This window comes from Mastomys coucha, unplaced genomic scaffold, assembly GCF_008632895.1.
Source record: "Mastomys coucha isolate ucsf_1 unplaced genomic scaffold, UCSF_Mcou_1 pScaffold18, whole genome shotgun sequence".
NCBI classification, from domain to species: Eukaryota; Metazoa; Chordata; class Mammalia; order Rodentia; family Muridae; genus Mastomys; species Mastomys coucha.
Genome location: NW_022196900.1, coordinates 63,024,886 through 63,046,918, shown reverse-complemented (window position 1 = coordinate 63,046,918; position 22,033 = coordinate 63,024,886). Strand labels below are relative to the sequence as shown.

Sequence of the window (22,033 nt, the reverse complement as noted above, 5' to 3'; positions counted from 1 at the left end):
TGGGGAAGAAGACAAAGCCCACCAGTACAGAATTTCTGATTCTTTGCTTCCTGGTCATGGAGATGAGAGCAGCCATGATAGACTGAGACCTCTGAGACCATGAGCCAAAATAATCATTCCTCCCTTGAACTCTTCCTTCAGGAATTTTTTCATTCCAATGCAAACACCTAACACAGTTTATAAAATAGTATCATTTCAACATGTAACCACCATGAAAAAATATCAATATTCTATTGTATGTTTTCTCACATACACATACATATACACATATACATATGCCAGTACTTCTGGCTAGACAACCATAACCAGCTATATTATTTTAGAGGGTCTTTTCCAAGGAGTCTTCTAGATCACAGTTTCCTTGATCCCTTTGGAGTGGACTGACCAGGCATCTTGATTTGTCTCAGAAAAGACTAATTTGGCCTCATTGTCTCATCTTTGTTTCTAATTAAGCCACTGAGTTACTAATGGTCCCTTTCACAAGTGTCCCTGTTTGTAACCACTCTGCTTGTGGCTTCCTATCTTAAAACTCTAGTCATGCTCTGAGTTGCCTCTGTCACTCTTGTCATAGAGAACCATGGAGGATCACTGCCAATTCTCCTGTGCGGCTCAGGGCAGGTCCATGGGAGCACTCACCTATCCCTGCCCCAAAAGAGTTTGTTTTGTTTTGTTTTTTGTTTTTTGGGTTTTTTTTGTTTGTTTTTTGTTTTTTGTTTTTTTTGTTTTTTGTTTTTTGGTTTTTCAAGACAGGGTTTCTCTGTGTAGCCCTGGCTGTCCTGGAACTCACTCTGTAGACCAGGCTGGCCTCGAACTCAGAAATCCGCTTGTCTCTGCCTCCCAAATGCTGGGATTAAAGGTGTGCACCACCACCGCCTGGCCACCCCAAAAGAGTTAATCAACTCTGGAGTATAGGGAGGCTGAATCCCACAATAGAATCCCTTCCTAAATGGTTGGATCATTTCTCCTCTAGAGTAGAGGTTAGTAAACTATAACCCACAATGCTAAACATGGCTTTCACATTTAAAACATTTATTACATTTACTTATGTGTGTGAGCATGCATGGGCATGTGTGGGGGGCACACCCATGCTACAGTGTGTGAACAGTAAAAGGACTACATGTAGAATTTCCCTCCTTCCACAGTATGAGTCCCAAAGATGGAACTTAGGCTGTCAAGTTTGGCAGCACGAACTTGGACCCACTGAGCCATCTTACCAGCTCAGCTCTCATGTTTTAAATGAATGAAAAACAGGCAAACAGGGTGAATACATGACAGGGACCATATTGTCCTGCAAAGCCTAGTTACTATGGTCCTTTAGCAAATGTTGCTCACCCCTGTTCCCACCTCTCTGTCTTACAGTTTCCATTGCTGTGAACAGACACCATGACCAAGGCAACACTCTTATAAAGGACAACAGATAATTGGGGCTAGCTTATAGGTTCAGAGGTTCAGTTCATTATCATGAAGGCAGGAAGCATGGCAGCATCCAGGTAGTCATGGAGATGGAGGAGCTGAGAGATCTACATCTTGCTCCAAAGTCAAACAGGAGAAGACTGGCTAAGTCCACCTCCAGAGTGACAGACTTCCTCCAACAAAGCCAAACCCAATCCAACAAGCACACACCTCCTAATAGTATCACTCGCTGTAGGTCAAGCATGTTCAAACTATCACACCCTCCAAGAAGAGAGATCACATCAGATTTTCTTGCTCTTGCCCAACTATAAGAAGCACTAAAAAAGACCTTCACATCTAGGCTTGTGGGTAAGAGCAATCCTTCACCTGTCTTTGGACTACAGGGTACAAGGACCTAAAGGCTTCTCCTCTTTTCTCTTGACTTCAGCAGGAAACTGTCAAGACTTCTCCAAGCAGAGCCCTCAGTGTGGACATCCTTTCTCCCCCTCTCTTGACTTTAGGTTGTTTTCTCTAAATATCTGCATGACACAAATTTGGAATTTTTCTTCTATTTTATCTTAGTATCTTGTCAAAGTTTCAGTCATTATCTCTACACCTACCACCATCATTGTCATTCATGATTTATTTCCTTAAATAGCCAATGGGCTTGTTGAGAAGAAATTGCTCTATTCACACACTCAGCACCTGAGACTTTTCCCCAAGCACTTCTGTGGGTTTTTTCCACATGTACCTTTCTTTCTACTTCTCTGCTGAGCTGTTCCCCTTCAAACTAGAAATCAAACAACAGATAAAGCTTTATTCCAAAATGAAAAATAAAGACATCTTTCTCTAACGTCCTCAAGTATAACAATTCCTGCAAGGTTGGAAGGCATCATCATACTCATTCCACAGCCAGAAACACCCCCTCCATTTCCTGTCCTTAAATCAATGCATCACTTATTAGCAAGTGCATACCATGTGTGTTCTTTTGTGATTGGGTTACCTCACTCAGGATGATATTCTCCATATCCATCCATTTCCCTAAGAATTTCATAAATTCATTGTTTTTAATGGAGTATTGAGTAGTACTCCATTATGTAAATGTACCACATTTTCTGTATCCATTTCTCTGTTGAGGGACATCTGGGTTCTTCCCAGCTTCTGGCTATTATAAATAAGGCTGCTACGAACATAGTGGAGCATGTGTCTTTATTATATGTTGGAACATCTTCTGGTTATATGCCCAGGAGTGGTATAGCTGGGTCCTCAGGTAGTAGTATGTCCAATTTCCTGAGGAACTGCCAAACTGATTTCCAGAGTGGTTGTACCAGCTAACAATCCCACAAGCAATGAAGAAGTGTTCCTCTTTCTCCACACCCTCAACAGCATCTACTGTCACCTGAGTTTTTGATCTTAGCCATTCTGACTGGTGTGAGGTGGAATCTCAGGGTTGTTTTGATTTGCATTTCCCTGATGACTAAGGATGTTAAACATTTCTTTAGGTGCTTCTCAGCCATTCGGTGTTCCTCAGTTGAGAATTCTTTGTTTAGCTCTGTACCCTGTTTTTTAATAGGGTTATTTGGTTCTCCGGAGTCTAACTTTTTGGAATACTCAAGATACAATCCACAAACCACAAGAAACTCAAGAAGAAGGAAGACCAAAGTGTGGATACTTCGATCCTTCTTAGAAGTGGGAATAAAATATCCATGGAAGGAGTTGCAGAGACAAAGTATGGAGCAGAGACTGAAGGAAGGACAATTCAGAGACTGCCCCACCTGGGAGTCCTTCCCATATACAATCACCAAACTCAGACATGATTGTGGATGCCAGAAAGTGCTGGCTGACAGGAGACTGATATAGCTGTCTCCTGAGAGACTCTGACAGTGCCCTACTAATACAGAAGTAGAGGCTCACAGCCATCCATTGGACTGAGCACAGGGTCCCCAATGAAGGAGCTAGAGAAAGGATCCAAGGAGCTGAAGGATTTGCAGCCCCTTAGGAGGAACAACAATATGAACTAACTAGTACCCTCAGAGCTCCCAGGGACTAAACCACCAACCAAAGAGTACACATGGTGGGACTCATGGCTCCAACTCCATCCGTAGCAGAGGATGGCCTAGTTAGTCATCACTGGGAAGAGAGGCCCTTGGTCCTATGAAGTCTCTATGCCTCATATAGGGGAGTGCCAGGACCAGGAAGCAGGAGTGGGTGGGTTGGTGAGCAGGGGAGGAGGGGGAATAGCGTTTTTTTTTTCCGGAGGGGAAACTGGGAAAGGAGATATCATTTGAAATGTAAATAAAGAAAATATCTAATAAAAAAACAATACATCACATTATCAGGTGTGTATCAGTCTCTGCCACCAGCTGGTGGGCCTTACTTGTTAAAGTTACCAAGGATACTTTCAGAAAACACTGGTACCTGACCAACCACTCCCCCACCAAACCAGAGGACTACAGTTAGTTCTCTGAGTTGGGGTGTAAGCATTGCTGTCTTGAAATGTTATCCAGCCATCAGAGTTGAGCATACCCAAAGAGATGAGCCACTAGACCTGGATCAGGGTTTGGGTCAGATATTTCAGCTCTCACTAAAGATTGCCTTCAATGAAATGTCAAAGGAATGAACCATGAAGCATAGGAGAAATATAAATAATAATTTATGGAAGTCAGTGATCCTTATTAAAATATTATGAGATTAAAGAAACTATATACTAATCTAACAACTTCCAACTTGCTGGACAGGTTTGACTATTTCAAACATGTAAATTAATGAGGACCCACACATAGAACTAAGCAGTTTTCAGCTGTGGCCTTGAAGCTTGGCCTTGAAAAAAATAAGGATGCATCCTGCAAAGATATGGCCATTAGGTAGTTGATTAGCATAGTCTCTAACTACATCCCAAAACAGACCTCCAAAGTCCCTCACATAATGTAGATATTTTTCAAGGCTGTTATCTCACAGCTGTCAAGCACGGCCTCTTCTTAGCTTCTGTGGTATAATTTATGCTCAGGAGTGGCATGAGAGAAGGGGTTTTTTTATTATTAATTTGTTTGTCAAGCAATGCTCTCAACTCTCTTGTAATTATGTTGCCTGTTAGTAGAATTAAGTACAGATATATCTCTTAGATTTGCTTGTTAATTTGTGCCTTTTCTATATTTAGATATAATGATAGTCATAAGATCAGAAAATTGCTACTGGTCAGGAGAAGGGGACAGAAAGTGGTGGACGCTTTTTTGCCAATAATAAATAAGCAATGAACTGGCGTGCAGTAGAAAGATCAGACAGGAAAGCTCTGGGTGTGGCTTGATCCCAGTTGCTGTGGTTCTTTTTGGACAAGTGAGCTTACATTTCCATCCATTTAATGACCCATATCAAAAACAGAAGGCAAAAGTGAAATGTATTTCAAATACCCAGCTGAGTTACCATGTGTGAAATAAGAGATGAGGAAAAAAAAAAAAAAAAAACACTTACAGACATGGTCCAAACATCTATGTACATATGCTTGCTTTGTACAGTCAGCTGCAAACACAATGGATAGCCACTTTTTATGGTATTTATAGAGATCCACTAAACAGTGACTCCTCGGACCATTGTTTTGGTTGGGATCCCAGTATGATAATGACATCTTCAGCATCTTATGTTGATATAATGTGTCAACTTGGCTGAGACATAGGATATCTAAATATCCGGTTATTCTGAGTCTCTCTATGAGGATGCTGCAGGTGACATTAATGTTTGAGACTGAGTAATGCTATCCTTCCTGATGCAGGTGGGCCTCCTCTGGTCAGATGAAAGCCTAAAGCAATACACAAGGACAAAGGATGTATTTCTTGCTGTTTTTGTATTTCTTGCTGTTTTTGTATTTGAGCTGGGATATCAGCTTTTCCTGCTTTCAAACTCAATCATCAGCTCTTTCTGGCTCTTAAACCGGTGGCTTTTGGAACAGAATTTGTACCACCAGTTCTTCAGAGAAGAACCAGAACTACAGCATTGGCATTGGTGTGTGTGGGGGCTCACTTAGCACAGGTCTGGAGATTTGTGTCTCCAAAATTGCAGAAGCCAATTTCTTAGAAGGGATCTTGTAACCTTCTTTTAATCTTACAGTGCTCCCCACACCCCCCAACATGCCCTATTGGTTCTGTTTCTCTGGAGAACTCCCATTAACATGGTCTCTAGCAACGTAACACTCCTTTTGAGATCTAACAAAATAATTCTCAACAAAGTGCTTTCTATCAATAGAAGTATTTCCAGTGGACTTTTGAGAATAATGTAAGTCAGTGAGACTTACTCTTAGAGTAACAGGTAGAGTTAGTCTCTACCAACTGAGCCATCTCACTAGCTCATGATATTGTTCAGAAGAGCTCTGAAGGAACACACCCAGGCTCCATTCATTAAGCTCTTTACTAGTAAAAGATGGGCCAAGACTGAACTTTCAATGACTCAGATACTTCGTGTGTATTGAGAAGGTGATTATACTCACCTCTTGAAGTGGTCTCATGAATCAAGTATGCTAATCACTCAAAACATCATCAGGATGCATTACATAACTTGCTTAAAGGCTGAACTTGAGTTTAGCTCTTGTAACATTTACCAGAACTTTTGAGTGAGATCAGGCTTGGATAATAGAAGATTCCTGACCCATTGGTTCTCAAGAAAGTGGGAAAGTACTAGAACTAATCTATTTTGTAGATCGTGTCCTTTGCTGAAGGTTATCTACTGGAAGATGCATAGAGAGTTCTGTTCTCACCTTCTCCAGCCTGCCTTTCCTTGATAAATTCCTAAAGGATGCAGATACTCCAGAGATTTATGAATGTGCTCTGTTTCCAATAGTTAGAACCCCTTATTTACTGTCTCAAAGTATTCATTCGTTTCCTGGAGATCAATTTGTGAGGTATGTACCCCAGTCAGAGGTAGGACCAAGAAGATGAAGTCTACAGACTTGATTTCTTCTATGCTTAAATTAACCCCCATCTTTCTCTGGGCTGAAAGGAGAAAGGGGGCACACTTGGAATTAGGTCTGAAGCCCTAAAACAATCCATAGAATGAAAATGTGATCTTAATTACCTCCAGATACAATATACCATATATATCATATATCCCTGAGTGTGTAACAGAAGCTCAGACAAGATCAAGAAAAGGTCCTAGATTGAAACAGACACATAGCTACCAGAGACTACCAAGTCTATGATGAAGACAGCCCTACTCTTGGTTGTAAGAGGAACTGGGCAATGTTTTCATTGAGGTTAATGGGTTTGTTAACTAGATATGATGTGTCTGTCAAATTGTCTTCTGAAAAATTTTGTATATGTCTTCAATCAGTGTTGCTGTCAATTTTGGTCAAGAGACTTACTTTTGTAATCAGTGTCAGTTTCTTATAACAGAGACTTATAACAGTTGAAGTTCTGAGAATAACTGCCTCATGAAAGCCAAGCCCTAAACAGAACAATTCTATTACTCCTCCCAAGAGAACATCACTGAAGAGAGGGTGGAAAGAGTGTAAGAATTAGGCATGGCCTTCAGTAGATGTGATCATCAGCACAAAATCTGTACAAGGATAGGTCAGTTAATACCCTGTCAATGAGATGAGATGGAGGTTGCAAGGGCCTGTCCCTTCTTGGGGGTATTGTTTACCAGGAGAAAGAGAGACATTTTCTTCAGTGGTACAGACACTGATGGTGTCCATACTTATGAAAATAATCCTTACCCCTTCATCTATGCCCCTATAAGCAACCCTAATGAAATTCCATAGGCACTCAATAATAATAATAATAATGATGATGATGATGATGATGATGATGATGATGATGATGATAATGATAATAATAATAATAATAATAATAATAATAATAATAAATCAGCAAAAAGAAAAAGAAATAGAAAGAAAGAGATACAGGGAGAAAAAAGAAAGAAAGAAACAAAGAAACAAAGAAAGAGAGAAGGAAAGAGAGAGACATGGTACTAGAAATGGGACTCCCTGGAAAGAGTAAAGGAATCAGAGGGGCTTGGAGTGAAGGTGCAAGAAAGGGTTATGAGTGAAACTATGATAAAAATACATTATATTCATGTATGAAAATATAATGGAATCCACTATCATTTATAATTGATATATGCCAATGCAAATAAAAACACACTAAAGGTTAATGAATTTGATTTCCTTTTAACAGACGCCAACACCCTGGCATGCCCATGCATCATCATTAATACACACAGCAACCCAACAAGGTGGATTCAAGAATGACTACTTATATTGTTAGATCTAATAAGGTTATGTCTGAGAGAAAGAACAGACTAAAGTTCTTACAAGCCTATGGTCACATGGCTAATCAATATATCACCATATGCTGTGTGTGTCTCTGTTCAAAGAATCCTTATCCAGCATATATTGTTGACTCATTAACACTGAACTCCTAATAAATGGTACCACAACTCAGACTTGAACAAAGTTTATATAATGAGTTTGTACTCTTCATACACTTCACATCTACGTCCCACACAAAAACACATCAGAGACATTATGCCCTCAGGAATACCTCAGTACCATGTTCATGGGTTACAGTGATTTACAAAAAAAATAAATAAATAAAAAGTCACAAATCTAAACAAATGCTTGCTGTATGGCAAAAGGCTGGAAAGGAAGGCAGAAGATCAGCCTCTTCAACAACAGCTGGCAAAATGGAAGTCGGACAACTAAAAAAAATTATTGTTGACATTCTGTACATGTCCATGAATGACCACATCAGCACCAGGGTCTTGATTTGTGGTTACAAATACATTTTAGTGAGTCACTGAAATCACAAGTATGAATCGATGAACAGTTTTCTTTTCACAGATCTGAGGTTCAAAGAATTTTTGTTAAGCTAGTAGCAATTTGAAACTGGGCTTTTCTGTCTCCAGTGACCCATGTTCTTTCTCCATCACAAACCCCTTCATCGAGTCTGCCTGTGCCCCAGTTATGCCATGAAACAAGAGTAGTATGAATTCACCAGCTCTCAGAAAGATGATGAGGCTCAAATTAGTCAGTGCTTTGTAAGCTACCAAGCATTATACAAATAAAAAGGATTGTTCTAAGTGGGTTCACTTTAAGTGAGGTCCCACTCTACAGCATCAAGGCCAAGTACAATGAACTCTCATTCTCTCACAGCAGAAAGAGATCAAGTTAAGGACCAGACCTCAAGAGGTCCCCAGCTAGGTAGTCCTTATCCCAGCAAGCAAGGAGGAGCTAGTGATTCTGAGCTAATTCAAAGCAGCCTCTGTGGGATGGCTTGGCGAAAGTTCTGTTCAGAAAAGAAGTACTTACAATATATTCAGTGAAAGGATCAAAATGTGGTTTGGAGGCGAGCGCACACATACACACACACACACTGAGAGAGAGAGAGAAAAAAAAAAGGTAAGTAAAAGAAAAAAAAAGACTTCTGATGTCAAGTTCACTTAAAGTTGCAGTTAACAAAATTCTACCTCCTAGGGCCACAGAGACAGCACCAGCATCATCCGGCACTATGTATACTGATAAACTAGGCATTGTATCAAAAATGAAGCTACTTGCTGTGCCTTAATGAGGGAGGGGCCCACGGGCATTATGTTAATTACAAAGAGGTATTTAATAATTGAGGTGAGTCTGAAACATAGAATCTGAAAAATTAACCATTTTGGATTAAAACAATAAGGAGAGAAAAAAAATGACTTTAACATGCCAATGTCCTTTAACTCATTGATTCCACATTAAGAACGCCAAAATGATCTCATGGGGGAAATGTTGATGCATAAAGATGTTTACAGCTTAGATCTTTCTCAGTTTCAGCTTTTACACATGAATTATTTGGTTTCAAGTGATAATACAGTCACACAGTAGAAAAGTGTGACTAAAATGATTTTTGAAGAATTTTTAACAAGGCATGAAATGAAAATATTCAAAGTGCAGTGTTAGTAAAAATTAACAAATAAAATACAAAAGGTACAACTAAAACACCATGTGTGTTCATAAGAAAACAAAAGAAACAAAGAATACACTGAAAGACACTGTGCCAGATGCTAATCATCACGGATGTCTTGTTTGGAAATTTTTGTGAGCTATTTATTCACTTTCTTCTTTACTTGCAAGGCTTCTACAATAAGCACACACGATCATCATTCTTAAGAAGGGGAGGCAAACGGCACAAGGAAAGTACAATCCAATTTGCTATCACACTCCACGCCCAAAAGAGTGCTTTGATGAACAGAGGCAGAGATTAAACAAGATTTAGCCTGTTCATCTAACAGGTCATTGATCTGTAAAAATATCAGATGTTTTCCGATTTTTCAAATCATTTATTATTAAGCAACTAGTTGGAGTGTAGCCAACTTAATTAAACAAAGAATATGAGATGGCCCCATCCCCAGAAAAACCCCCAGGAGGGCCTGGGATTCTCCCTCTATTCATGATTATACTGCCAGACACTGAGCCTGCGACAGAGCAGGGGCTCAATAAACAGGCAGTGTAAGAGCCCCGTGTCTGGGACTCACAGTCTGTTGTCTGACTTCAATCATCTTTGTAATCATTCAAAAATTTAGGAATCACTTTCTAGCCAGGCCTTGACGAGTGATGGTCTGAAGGTGTCAACCCAACAAGAACGTTCTAGGAAAAAATGCTAATGGAAACGGGAGGAGGGAGGACTATCTCTAGATAGAAGTTGGGAGAAGGTCTTTGGGATGGGGAGTACGATTTTTGCCTTGATGGCTGGACAGAACTTGGGAGAGACGAGAGACGGAGAACGGAGAGAGGGCATTGCAGAGTGAAGTGATAAACAAGGAAAGATGCTGAGGCTTAGGGAACAAGAAGTGTCTTGATTTCACCAAAAGCGTGGAGACCTTGAGAGGGTCATGGACTCCGGGCTAAGTAAGCCACTAGGAGCTGGTTATCTTGGAAGGACTTTGAAGAATACATTGCACCTGACTTTCTCCTATAGATAATATCTTGGTAGTAGAGAAGATAATCTTACTAGAAACATTGTGTCTCTCCCTTTGCCTAGCAGACTATGAGACAATAGAGAGCAAGTGTTTGTAATTTCTGTAGGAGTGTGGTGTTGGGGTTAGAAAAAGGTTGGGATATGATGCCAACAAGAACAGAAACATCTCCTGAAGACGGATTTCACCCAGGTGAGACAACCTACCAGACCACCTTGAAGGAAAAAAAGAGAAACAAAGACAGTGAAGAGCAGTGATGAGCAGGACCACACCTTGACTAGAACTGTCTAGTTATGCTTACAATTTGCTCTCTATCTAAACCTAAATTTCATGTCAGGACCCTGAAGATGGACTTAAGTGGTGTGGGGGTCTCTGGGCCACTTAATTTGATCATCTTCCCAATGTGGCCACCTTGGATAAATTTCCTTTCCCTTGCCCTGCCTTTTGTAATAATGCCTGTTTATTAGCCTACTGGGCACAGATATTTGGGTCCAGCTTGCTTGGGTTGCCAAGGCCCAGGTACTGACCCTAACCACTCTGGGAGCAGAGGAAAATCATGTAAAGACTTTGAATAACAGTGAATCATTTGGAGAAATGTTCGGGGGGCGGGGGGAATGCTTGGGGATTGATAGATAGGAGACAAATGGACAAGAAGGGGAGAGGCAGAGCCCAGCATGGAGCAAAGCTACCTGAGACAAATACGTCAGTGAAAGGAGAACACTTAGCCAGAGACATCTTCAACAGTTCTGTCACCAAAATGACTTAGCTGTTGGCTGTGGTATGATAAGAAGTAACCTTTAGAAAGATGTAAAAAAAACAAAAAAACAAAAAACCTCTAGCTTCACCCTCAACCCCTGAGTCTTCCTCCCACTCAGAATAAGCTGAATTGCTTTGCAAATATATGCAGATACATGCGAATAACAAAGCCATTAACATGTGCACTAAGCCTCAAAGGGAAAGGTTTGCTTTGATCAAAGCTCATAATGGGATGTATCCACAGGGCAGGGAAACAACATCCTGTTCAGTCCAAACAAGGAAAGGCTCAGACTAGGGCAGAGAGCCTTGCCTTAGAAACCAATGTTCATTCCCCTATCAGGGTGCTTGATGTTTTCCTTGTACTTCCCCCTTCCCAAAGGTGGAACTGCTGTAAATAACTTCCCCTCTGCTTTACTACATCAAGGCTGCAATGAAGAGTTTAAAGTGTGTGTGTGGGGGGGGGGAGGGATGTTATTTAACAGTCATTCCTGTTTCTCAGTGTGGTTCAAGGAGGAGCAGCCTGCAGAGCCATGGGAACACCAATTCTCAGGCAAAATCCTAGAAGTAGTGAGTGAGACTATGCATGCTATGAAGATGTCAGGTGAATGTTGCAAACACAAATTATAATTCGAAAAACATTGACCTAGTAACCTTATCAGCCATAATTATGATTTTTTGAAGGTTGGGCCCATTTTTTTACTCATCTTGTGATCTAATCCCCTAGGTGCACTGCCTGGCACATGATGTACAATTAAAACAGGCTTTCATTGCCTCTTCTGCAAAGGGAGATTCACTGTCTTAGGAGCTGCTGTGAAAAGAATAAGGTGCATTAGCTGTAAATTGCTCGGGCACAACACCGGGCATGTGCCAATGGATGTCTCACATTCCTTCATTCTTTTCTCACAGCCATCTCCCTCAAAAACAAATGTTCATCTGTATACAAATAACCACACTCGAATCTGTAGAACTTTGTCTTCTGTTCATGTTTGTCCCATCTAATCCCTAACATCAGGCAGCAGAAGCTGCAACCTTGAGCACAGTTCACCATACAATGGGACCTGTCACATTCTAGGTGTCATCTAATTACAAGTTGGACATGGGCTGGATGAGGCAGTGGAACGATGTTTCACAAGACCCAGCAAGATGCCCATGGTTTCTCCTGCTTCCATCCTTGTCCTCAGAGACATCCTCCTGACCTGATCCCCAGTCTGATTTGAGGTTATATTTGTTAACCAAACTCTCAGGATATTATTCATCTTCTTCAATTCATCCTAGCACCCTTCTCTGTCATAAGTTACTCTAACATCATTAGATCCAATAACTTCTATTCTACCTTCCAGACTCAACTTCATCATCGTTTTCTCTGCCTTGGGCCCCTAAAGGATTGTTTATAGGAGCTACAATTGAGTTCCCAGATACTCTAAAGTTTCCTGTTGATTTTGGCTGGGTTCATACAGAGAAAAGAGAGTAGGGCAAGAGTATTTGGTCCCTTGATCCTCCTTATAAGTGTCACAAGCTAGGCATATTCCTGCCAGCCCCCCAGAAGCCCCCTCTTCCATGAGACAGATGCTATCCAGACTTGAGGTAACTACAGCCTTCTGCCTCCAGCAGACCCTAGTGTGATCTTACCACCAGCCCTGTGCAGCTTCCCTGATCCTTATCCCTGCTAACAGCCTTGCCTTTGGAAATAAAATCCCTCAGTTTCTGTACCCTGAATGTACCTTCTTATTAGAAAGCTGACTGAACATGGCATCAAGGCAATACCTGTGTGTCTTTCAAAACTCAACCCAAGTCCAGAATGCCCTGGCTTCGGTTTCAGAGCACTGCTTACATGGTAGTACTCATGTTCAAGTTTTCTAAGTGCTTCATGGGTGGGGTTGATATTTCCACTCTATTTTGTAGTTCGAGCATGTAGAAAGTATGCTATAAATACTGGTTGAATAAATTAAGAATGACAAAGTTAAATTTTCATATGTAAATGACTTCTCTTAAGAAAACAAATTTTTCAGCTGATAGTTTTAAAATGTGAAGTATTATGGGTGTTTTTTTTTTGTTGTTTTTTTTTTGTTTTTTTTTTTTTTTTTTGTTTTTTTTTTGGTTATTTCTTTCTGTACTTAGAGAGTGATTCTTGAAAAAAAAATCATCTAAACTGGCCCTATTTCAGGAAAACTGGAACACACAGTTCTCCTAATTATAATCCACACATGATGGTGTAATATCCAAGGTTGATATAAAATTTGAGAATTCTAAAACTGCTAAGGAGAGTGGTAAGGGTTGGAATCCTGGGGTGTCTTGTATCCCCTCCCTCCCCCTGATATTCATGGCCCATGTTATCTTCTACTCTCCAGTATACACCGGACAGAGTGACTTGCTTCCACCTAAAGTGTCATAGCAACAATGACAGGACGTTGCTCTAGTGTCATCTTACAAGAGAATAACTATTGGCTCTCAGGTAGTCATCCTTTCTGACCTTTTTGCTTTCTTACTGTGATGGAGATAGCTATCACATTCATGAATCAACCTACAAAGAGGCCTATAAGCTGACCTTCGAAAGGTAGGCCTACCAATAGCTTGCAATGGACTGAATCATCTCACTAAAAACAGTGAGCTCATGCTCATGAGGGGTATGCTTTGGCTAGTTTTATGTCAAGTTAACACAACCTAGAGTCATTTAGGAAGAGGAATCTCAACTGAAAAACTGCCTCCAACAGACTAGCTCGTGGGCAAGCTTAAGGGGCATTTCTTAATTGATGGTTGATGTGGGAGGAGGACATACCACCCCTGGGGTTGTGGTCTTGAGTGTTGTAAGGAGGCAGGCTGAGAAGTCATGAGGAGCCAGCATTCCTTCATGGCCTCTACTCCAGTTGCTGCTATGACTTTCCTGGGTGATGGACTACAAGCTATAAGATGAAATAAGCCCTTTTCTTCTCAGGTTGCTTTGCTCCTAGTGTTTTAGCACAGCAATAGAAACCCTAAGACAGATGCTCCACTTCACTCAATGCTTAGGATGTCTCCAACTCCTATGAGTATTATAGCTTGAGTCTGAAGATTTAGCTAAGCTGACTCTCATCCTATAGAAATGGGACACAGTAAATGTTCTTTTAAGCTGCTAAGTGGTGGAGCAATTTGTTATGCAGTAGTGTATACTTAACCCAAGAATTTCTCCAAATTAAACAATAGTGACCTGTCTCTGACTCTAGTCTACCAGATTCCACAAAGAGAAAATGAAAGTGGGAAACTCGGAGGAAACCAAGTCAAGAGAGGCTTAGCCTAAAAAAGGATGTCTTCAGTGCTGAAGAAGAAATACAACAGGAGTAATTCTGCCCAGCTAACCTGAGCTTTCTTGGTCCTTTGAGTTTTTAGTCTCAGTGGCAGTTTGGCTTTGCAGCTGTTGCTCCTTCTTCACATAAATTCTAAGTCAATGGTAAACAAAGTTGCCACTTGCTGCTATCAATTGTCTGTTAAAATGGTCCCCAGTGGCTTCTTCTAGCACATGCTATATCTCTCTCCAAAAAGGTAAGACCCATAGAAGATGGTAGAATATCACCACGCCAGACCTGTGACGAGGCCTCAGAAACTTGATGGATTTTATGTTTGCATTTTAAGGTATCTGAAACACTATTTTTGTCTTTTCTTTTCTTTTTTGTTTTCTTTTTTTTTCCTTTTTTGATTTTTTGAGACAGGGTTTCTCTGTATAGTCCTGGCTGTCCTGGAACTCACTCTGTAGACCAGGCTGGCCTTGAACTCAGAAATCCGCCTGTCTCTGCCTCCCATGTGTGCCACCACTGCCTGGCCTGAAATATTATTTTAAGAAGTCTGATTTCTCAGTTTAAGAGGAAACTCATATGGAGAGAGGGTGTACAGAAGGTTTGAGAGAGAAGAGAAGGGGAGGAGACACAGGTGAAAGAGGAGGGGATGATATGGGGAAAGAAAAGAATGGAGAGGAGTCAAGGCAAGAGAAATGCTCCAAGCCAGCCTGCAGTGTTTTAGCTGACCTGGGTATCTGCAGACTCTTGGATCTCTCTTGGATCTCTCTTGGATCTCTCTTGGATCTCTCATTGATCTTGCAGACTCAAGTGAGTCACAGCCCACATAGAAACAACAATGTCCTGGCTAAATTGTTGATTCATAAGCAAAGCAATAGTTGTTGCTGTGTTAAGCTACTTTCAAGGTGGCCTGCTACATAGCAATCAACCACCAAGGTGTTACCAGGCACATAGGTAACTCATTGCCTGTTCTTGCTTGTATTTCTCACAGCATCACAGCACCAAATCTACAGTATTTAAAGTTTTGCCACCCTACTGCCAATGAGAAAAATGAGGGCCAGAGAGAAAACATAGTTCATATCACACCAATAGCAAATGAACCAGAGTTCATATGCAAACGGTTACAAGTGTAAAATGTGTGTGCTTTACAGAGGCAGAGAGCCAGCACACAATGTAGAAGGCTCTGCCCACATGAAAGGTCTCATACTGTTAACGAGTCACAGGGATCACAGTGCTAGACTGAAGCCATTGGCCACCTAAGGAAAACTGCAGCTCCGGCACAAGCTGCAAGAGGTTATTCTAGGTAGGATGGTTAGTACAGATCAGGCTTGACAGCACATGTTGCCTAGTGACCAGGGATACACGGCTCATGTTCCATCCTAAACAGGAGCTGGCTTCCTTGGCTGCCTCCAGATCCTCAGAGGTTAAAGACTAGAGGACGGACAGAAAGAATTTGCTACTAGCTAAAGATCCTTTTCTTACAGTGCTTACCCTGCCCTGAATAATATAAGAGCCACAACACCAGTAGCCTGCTTCTGAGCCCACCCTTTGGTACTTAAGGCAGATTGAAAAATGGAAGAGAAGGTTGTCTTCTGTAGATTCCCTAAAGCAGTTACTAAGGCCTCAGTCTGTTCCGGGGTCCTTCTAACCCCTCCCATCATATTAACTCATTTCGTCTTCACAATAAAGCCAGGAATCAGCCCACTTCGTAGATAGGGGAATTGAGGCTGTCTACATCAGCTAATTTGGCTAGGGTCAGTGGGTTTCACTCTGACAATGACGGTGATGTACCAGGCTCAGAGTGTTCAAATACTCCAGGCTGTCTGCAGGGAGGAAGGAGCTCTCTGCTTCTAGTGAGCTTATTTGAGGCTGGCTCTGGTACTTAAAGTCTCCACTAAATGTGAACAATTACTTCATTATCTACTTTATCACAATCCATCAAACACTCTTACCCAAAGGTCAAATTAACACTTTTATCATCATAACAATAGTATTGCAATTCTAGGCTGAAGGCGGCTACTAATTGCCCCAGCGCTCTGAGATAATAAAGCCCAGCAAATGATAAAGTACCTAGGCTTCAGTACCCCAGCTCCCCCTTCCTGATGGATGAGTTGAGATCTCTCCAGATGTGTTCTCATGGAGTGAATCTAACGCAACATCCACGGGTTTTGCTTGATGTGTGACTCCTCGCTCAGCTTCATTTCCTTTTTAATCTCATGTCCACATTTCTTTGTTAGCCTCCCCTCTCCCAAATCTTCCAAAGGGTTACCCTCAAATAAATTCTGGTTTCTGGTCTCAGGGTCTGCTTGCAGAAAGTCTGACCTAGGATGGCTTTGAATCCTTGAGTAAGTGGCCTTAAAGAAGTGGTCCTAGCCGGACATGGTGGTGCATCTGGAACACATAGACAAGTGGATCTCTGTATTATACAATTAGTTCCAGGATATCCAGGACTGTGGAGAAACAGCAAGTCTTTAAAACATAAATTTGTTAAACTTGCTTAAGTCCTAACTATATTTTTAGATTATTTTGTTATAGAAAAGTTATACTCTGATTAATATATTTATACATCTATTTCTCAGATGTATGTATATATGCATATGTATATGTATGCCTGCTTATGTATATATAATATATATTACATGTATACACAAAACAGAGAGGTCATTCAGTACTGTTCATATTCTGAAGAGTTTGTGGTCTCATATGGAGAAAAGATTTGAATAAAACCAAAAATAAGAAGCCTCGTGGGAAGTTTTTGGGGAAGTACAGGTTACAGATACAGTCTGGCGTGTGGATCAAGACATGACGGTAAGAGCTTTGACAAGCATAGACCCTTCACTTGGTCACAAAGATCTCTGAAAGGCGGCAGTCCAGGAGAAACCCAGCACCTCCATCTTTAGTCTGTATCTGTTTCCTTTGCTGCCTTAAACTCTGGCTCGGGATCCTGCTCCACCCGGACACAAGTTATCCAAGGAGTGTTCCCTAAAACTGATCATCCTCCTCATTTAAGGCTAAAAAACTCCAAAGTAAGAGGCAGTCTCTTTACAGGATCATCATAATCACTAGATTTCTGACTGCCATAGTTTTACAATGTCCTGCGTTAGAACAGCACCTAGACACCTCCAGTCATTGCCCTAAACCCTGAGGAACTATCCTGCCATTGCCCCAAACTATCTCCATTTTTGCCCCTGTGATTTTTTGAGTAGCTGGCTGCTTCCCCAGCTTATCTCAAGTTCCAGGCAACCATTTGCCCTGATACCAGCAGGATCCCATAGAACCAGACCTGAAATAACGATCAGCCAGACCAGTCTGACTTCTTGACTATGCATGAATTTTGTCCCTCTATTCTACTTTGGTTCCTTCCCTATATATTCCAAGACTGTCATTAGTTCCTTAGAGAGATGGACTCCCTGTTACCAATCTGCCCCCTGGTGCAACTGTGCTGAGAATAATTCCTTTTAGTGTATTCATGGCCATTGCTACTTGTCTGCTCTTAGTCAAATCAGGCAAGTAGCTGAGCTTGGTGTGTCTGATGTTCTGTCCAGGACTCCAGTAACAGCATTTAGAGATGGAACTAAAAGAATGTACTGATGGATTGCACATGGGGAGGTGAGTGTGGGAAGAATCTCAATGATCCTTTCCTTCGTCCAGGGCTGGTGATTAAATAGTCTACACGCAGTGTATAGATCACTTAATTGTACTAGAACTTGATAATATAACAAATCTCTAATTAGTTTGCCTGTGGGCACTATCTTAGTTCGTTGTCTATAATTGCTCTTACATTTTTCAAAAGTAAAGTAAAAAGAATCCAACCCGAGAATTCTGAGTTTCCAATCAAGTGCTGCGCTGTGCCAGGGTCCTTTGTCGTTGCACACACACTGCTTGGCTTATCATGTTTCCTCTTATCCAAACCTCAGTTTGCAGATACTGAGATTCAGCTGTGGTGTTGCTGGGGGACTAGGATTTATAGGCCAAACAGAACTATTGTATTCTGGGAGATTAAGATTCATACCAGTCTGTGGAGGTGTGCTGGGACAGTGAACACAAGGTCCTTGCTCCCAAGAAAGCAAAGCCCAGCTAAAGCCATGAGCTCCAAGGCCTCTCAGAGCTCATTGTGCACATAAAGGTACATATACATTTGAGCGATGTCAAGATACTTGAAAGCTTAATTCCACTGTCTCTCTTCCTGGTACTTTCATTACCACCATTGCAGTTTTCCTTTCTTTCTTTTCTTTCTTTCTCTCTCTCTCTCTCTCTCTCTCTCTCTCTCTCCCTTCCTTTCCTTCCTTCCTTCCTTTCTTTCTTTCTCTTTCTTTCTTTCCTTCTTTCTTCCTTACTGGCCACCTACCCTATTAACTTCCTATATCACCTCTCTACTGAACTTTGGCTCCTTTAATCCTATCCTTTATCTCTGGCTTTCCTGATAACTTGTTAATACTGCAGGGACTCTCTGTGCAAGCTCTTCTCAGAAGCAGGAAATCACCCACCCAAGAGTTCACCTTTCAAATGCAAACCACTCAGAACTCAGGTGCCAGCCACCTTCTGTCCCAGACTCACACCCCAGAACCTTGCCCTTAAAGTCAGACAAAGAGGCATTCTCTCTATCCACTTCCAGAATCCATGAATTTACTCATAGGAGCCAATCCTAATCTCCTGCTTCACCTGCCCACCTGCTCCTTCTTCAAGCCTCCCTAGTAAAAGTCCCAGAACAACCTTCTTCACTCAAGATATTGATCAACCCTGCACTTCTCTTGGAGTCCCTACTGCACAACCACAACTTATCCCCAGGTATTTTGGGATTAACTGTCCTTTTCTGGTCTGTTGACTTTGCCATTGCTAAGTAAAATAAATCATATATTTTACAAAATTTCTCTCCTGTTCAGTCTTCAGTTCCACCTCCAATGCCCCATATCTCTTTTTGAGCTGACAGGAGCCATCTCACACTCTTCCCTCATATATCCCTTCCCCTGCAGCCAACAAGGTACAACAAAGCACAGTAAGGAAGGGTCCAGATTTGTGTGGCAGAATGTCTGGGTGACCAGAGGATGACTGTTCTACTTTTCAGTGCCCCCTTCCTCCTCTGTACATAGGGAAAATAAAGTTATACATCTTAAGGAGGGATTGTGAGGATTACTGAAAATGAATGCCAAGTGTTTATAATAGTACCCAGCATGTAAAAATTCATGAGCTGTCAGTTACCCCCCTCGTCAGTTGTTTAGGGAGCAGACATGAGCTGGACTAGTAAAGCTGCCTTGCCACTACCGTCCACATCCTTAAAGAATGGGGTGGGCAGCAGCAAGGAGTGATTGCATATTCATAAGTACCTCCAACCAAATTAATTGATAGGGCACGATAGTAATAAAGGGAATTAATTTCCATTTTAATAACTTCACATGCTACATGTTAAGTATAGGTCCACATTACCAATGGTCACACGATTTCCCCTTTGCATCTGTTCTGTGTTGATTATGATGTCAGAAAAGCAAAAGTTAAATCCCCTTTTCAGGGAGGAAAAAAAAATCTAATTTAATAACATCGCTATCCTGTTGAAAGCAGGATTAAATCTTAATAAGGGTGGAAGGATGTTGTGTTTCATGTCTATCCCTCTTGAAGCCTTGGCAACTTGTTCAGGGATACAGACCGTGTTGTCAAAGGACTTCACAGCCCGGCCCTGGCCTCATCTGCCAGCATCCAGGATGCCACAGAGTCTCTGATGGTGCTGACACTTGTATTTGCACATTTCCCAACCCAGTGCTTTTTCTCATTAAAGCGGCTTGGTTCTGTAACTTCCCCCAGTATGGGTGAAGATAAAATGACTCCCAACTTTTATTTTGACCTTATAAAACTAGGTAATTGGTTCAGAACCTTCAGGCTAAATGCATTTCCTTTGGATTAAGGACCTTGGTCCAGGGAATCATGGAGTTAAAAATATACCATATGCCCTAAGAGAATTCACTCATAATCAATATTCTCCTGGAATATATGAAAGATTGGGTCTAAGGGCAGCTTCATAGTTTAGTTTTTGATGTATTTTTTTTTTTGTCCTCTTAGGAAAAAAAAATTATAAAATCTCAAAGTGTCATGAGCCATGCGTCTCAACCATCTCGTCTTTCACAGAGTGCAAAGACTCCTAGTTAGACCCATACTTGACTGATCTCATAGGACCCACAGACTGGCCCTCATCTAATCCCCAACCTCCTTGTCCCTCTCTTTTCACGTGTGCATCTCACTTACTCTAGACTTCCCCATAAAAGCCGTGCTATTACCCAACTCTGCATCTTTGATAGTATGTTACAGACTATATGAACTATCCTCTCCTGTAGTATTATCCCTGCCTCTCACTCCCCTTCATACAGTACCCCCAAAGGTTTCTCCTCTCTGGAGCCTCCAGTGCCTTCTCCAGGGGTCTTTGGCAGGCTTGCAGGCTCCCAGCCTCTCTGCTCCCATCCTCTGTACAACCCTATGTATTGCAGCTGTCAAATGACAGCAATGATTCACTTCCTGGTCTTCCCTCTCGTGTTTTTGGCTAAGATCACTAAATTCAGAGCCAGCCCTTTTCTTCTGTTTCCTTACACAGTGTGTAGAACACGTGGCCCCTAGCAGGCTCTCGGCATGCTTGTGGGGTGACTTGTAAGAAGCAGATGTACGTAGTGCTTACTGCAGAGCAGACACAGCTCTGAACACAAACATCGACACGCCTTCATTTTAACCCCACCACCACACGCATGCCATTCTCCTCTGCACCATCATCTCTGTTACAGCTGCAGAACCTGAGCCACTGAGGGCTGAGGTAGCTCACAGAAGCTAGCAGCTGGGAGACTGCAGATTCCAGGCCAGCCTGTTTTGTTGTGGAATGGACGTCAGTTCTACTACATGGCACCGCTCTCCTTCCCTCACGCAAGGGCTTCCTTGTCAGTGTCACAGAATGAGCTACTCAGATTCTCCACACATGCCTTCAGCTTCCTGGGTACTTGGAGAATTTGGACGCTGGATCAGAGAGGCAGGGGGACGAAGGTTTTTACCACTGTCAGAGACAGACAGAGCCACAAGATACCACTGCGTCTGACTGAAGGAAAATTTATCACAAACACATCTGCTAAAAGCAGTCTAAGCTCCCATGCCAACCATCCAACTTGAATATCTGCACAGTTTGAACTCTGCGTGAAACATAACTGCAGGAGCCACAGTATTCACCCTCGTCTGGCAACCAACCCATACCATCCGTGGAAAGCCAGGCCAGCCTTGTCCACCATGAGGTTTACTAGTGAAGAAATTCAACCACAGGCAACCATCAGATCAAAGAACAACAGGGAAGGGGTAGAATCACAGAGACATTTAAAAGAGTAGCTGGCCTATGGATAGATTTCTAACCAAAATGCAATTGGCTTTCTGCTACCCAGCTCTCGAAACACGTTCCCACATGGGACTTCCGAAGTGGGGCTCACTCCAGGACCTTCACTTAATAAAGATGAGTAGAAGGAAATGTTGACAATGTTTAGCTTTCCTCCTGTCCCTAATTTTCACATCTTAGCATATTCAACACATACTTGTTTCATACTATATATCAAACACTTTTAGACACTTGAGACTTATATAGCAATGAAACCCCAGTAGCTACTATCTAGCCAATTTCCACAGCACCATTCATTTGGGAGGTGATCTGCAGCCTCAACTACAAATCC

At 41.7% G+C, this 22,033-nt stretch overlaps 1 protein-coding gene across 5 annotated transcripts in view; it reads right to left on the bottom strand.

Annotated features, from left to right (window-relative positions):
• The window catches only part of Dab1 (DAB adaptor protein 1), a 1,131,348-nt gene that overhangs the window by 934,797 nt on the left and 174,518 nt on the right, over positions 1 to 22,033 (bottom strand). The gene's annotated exons all lie outside the window — the stretch shown is intronic.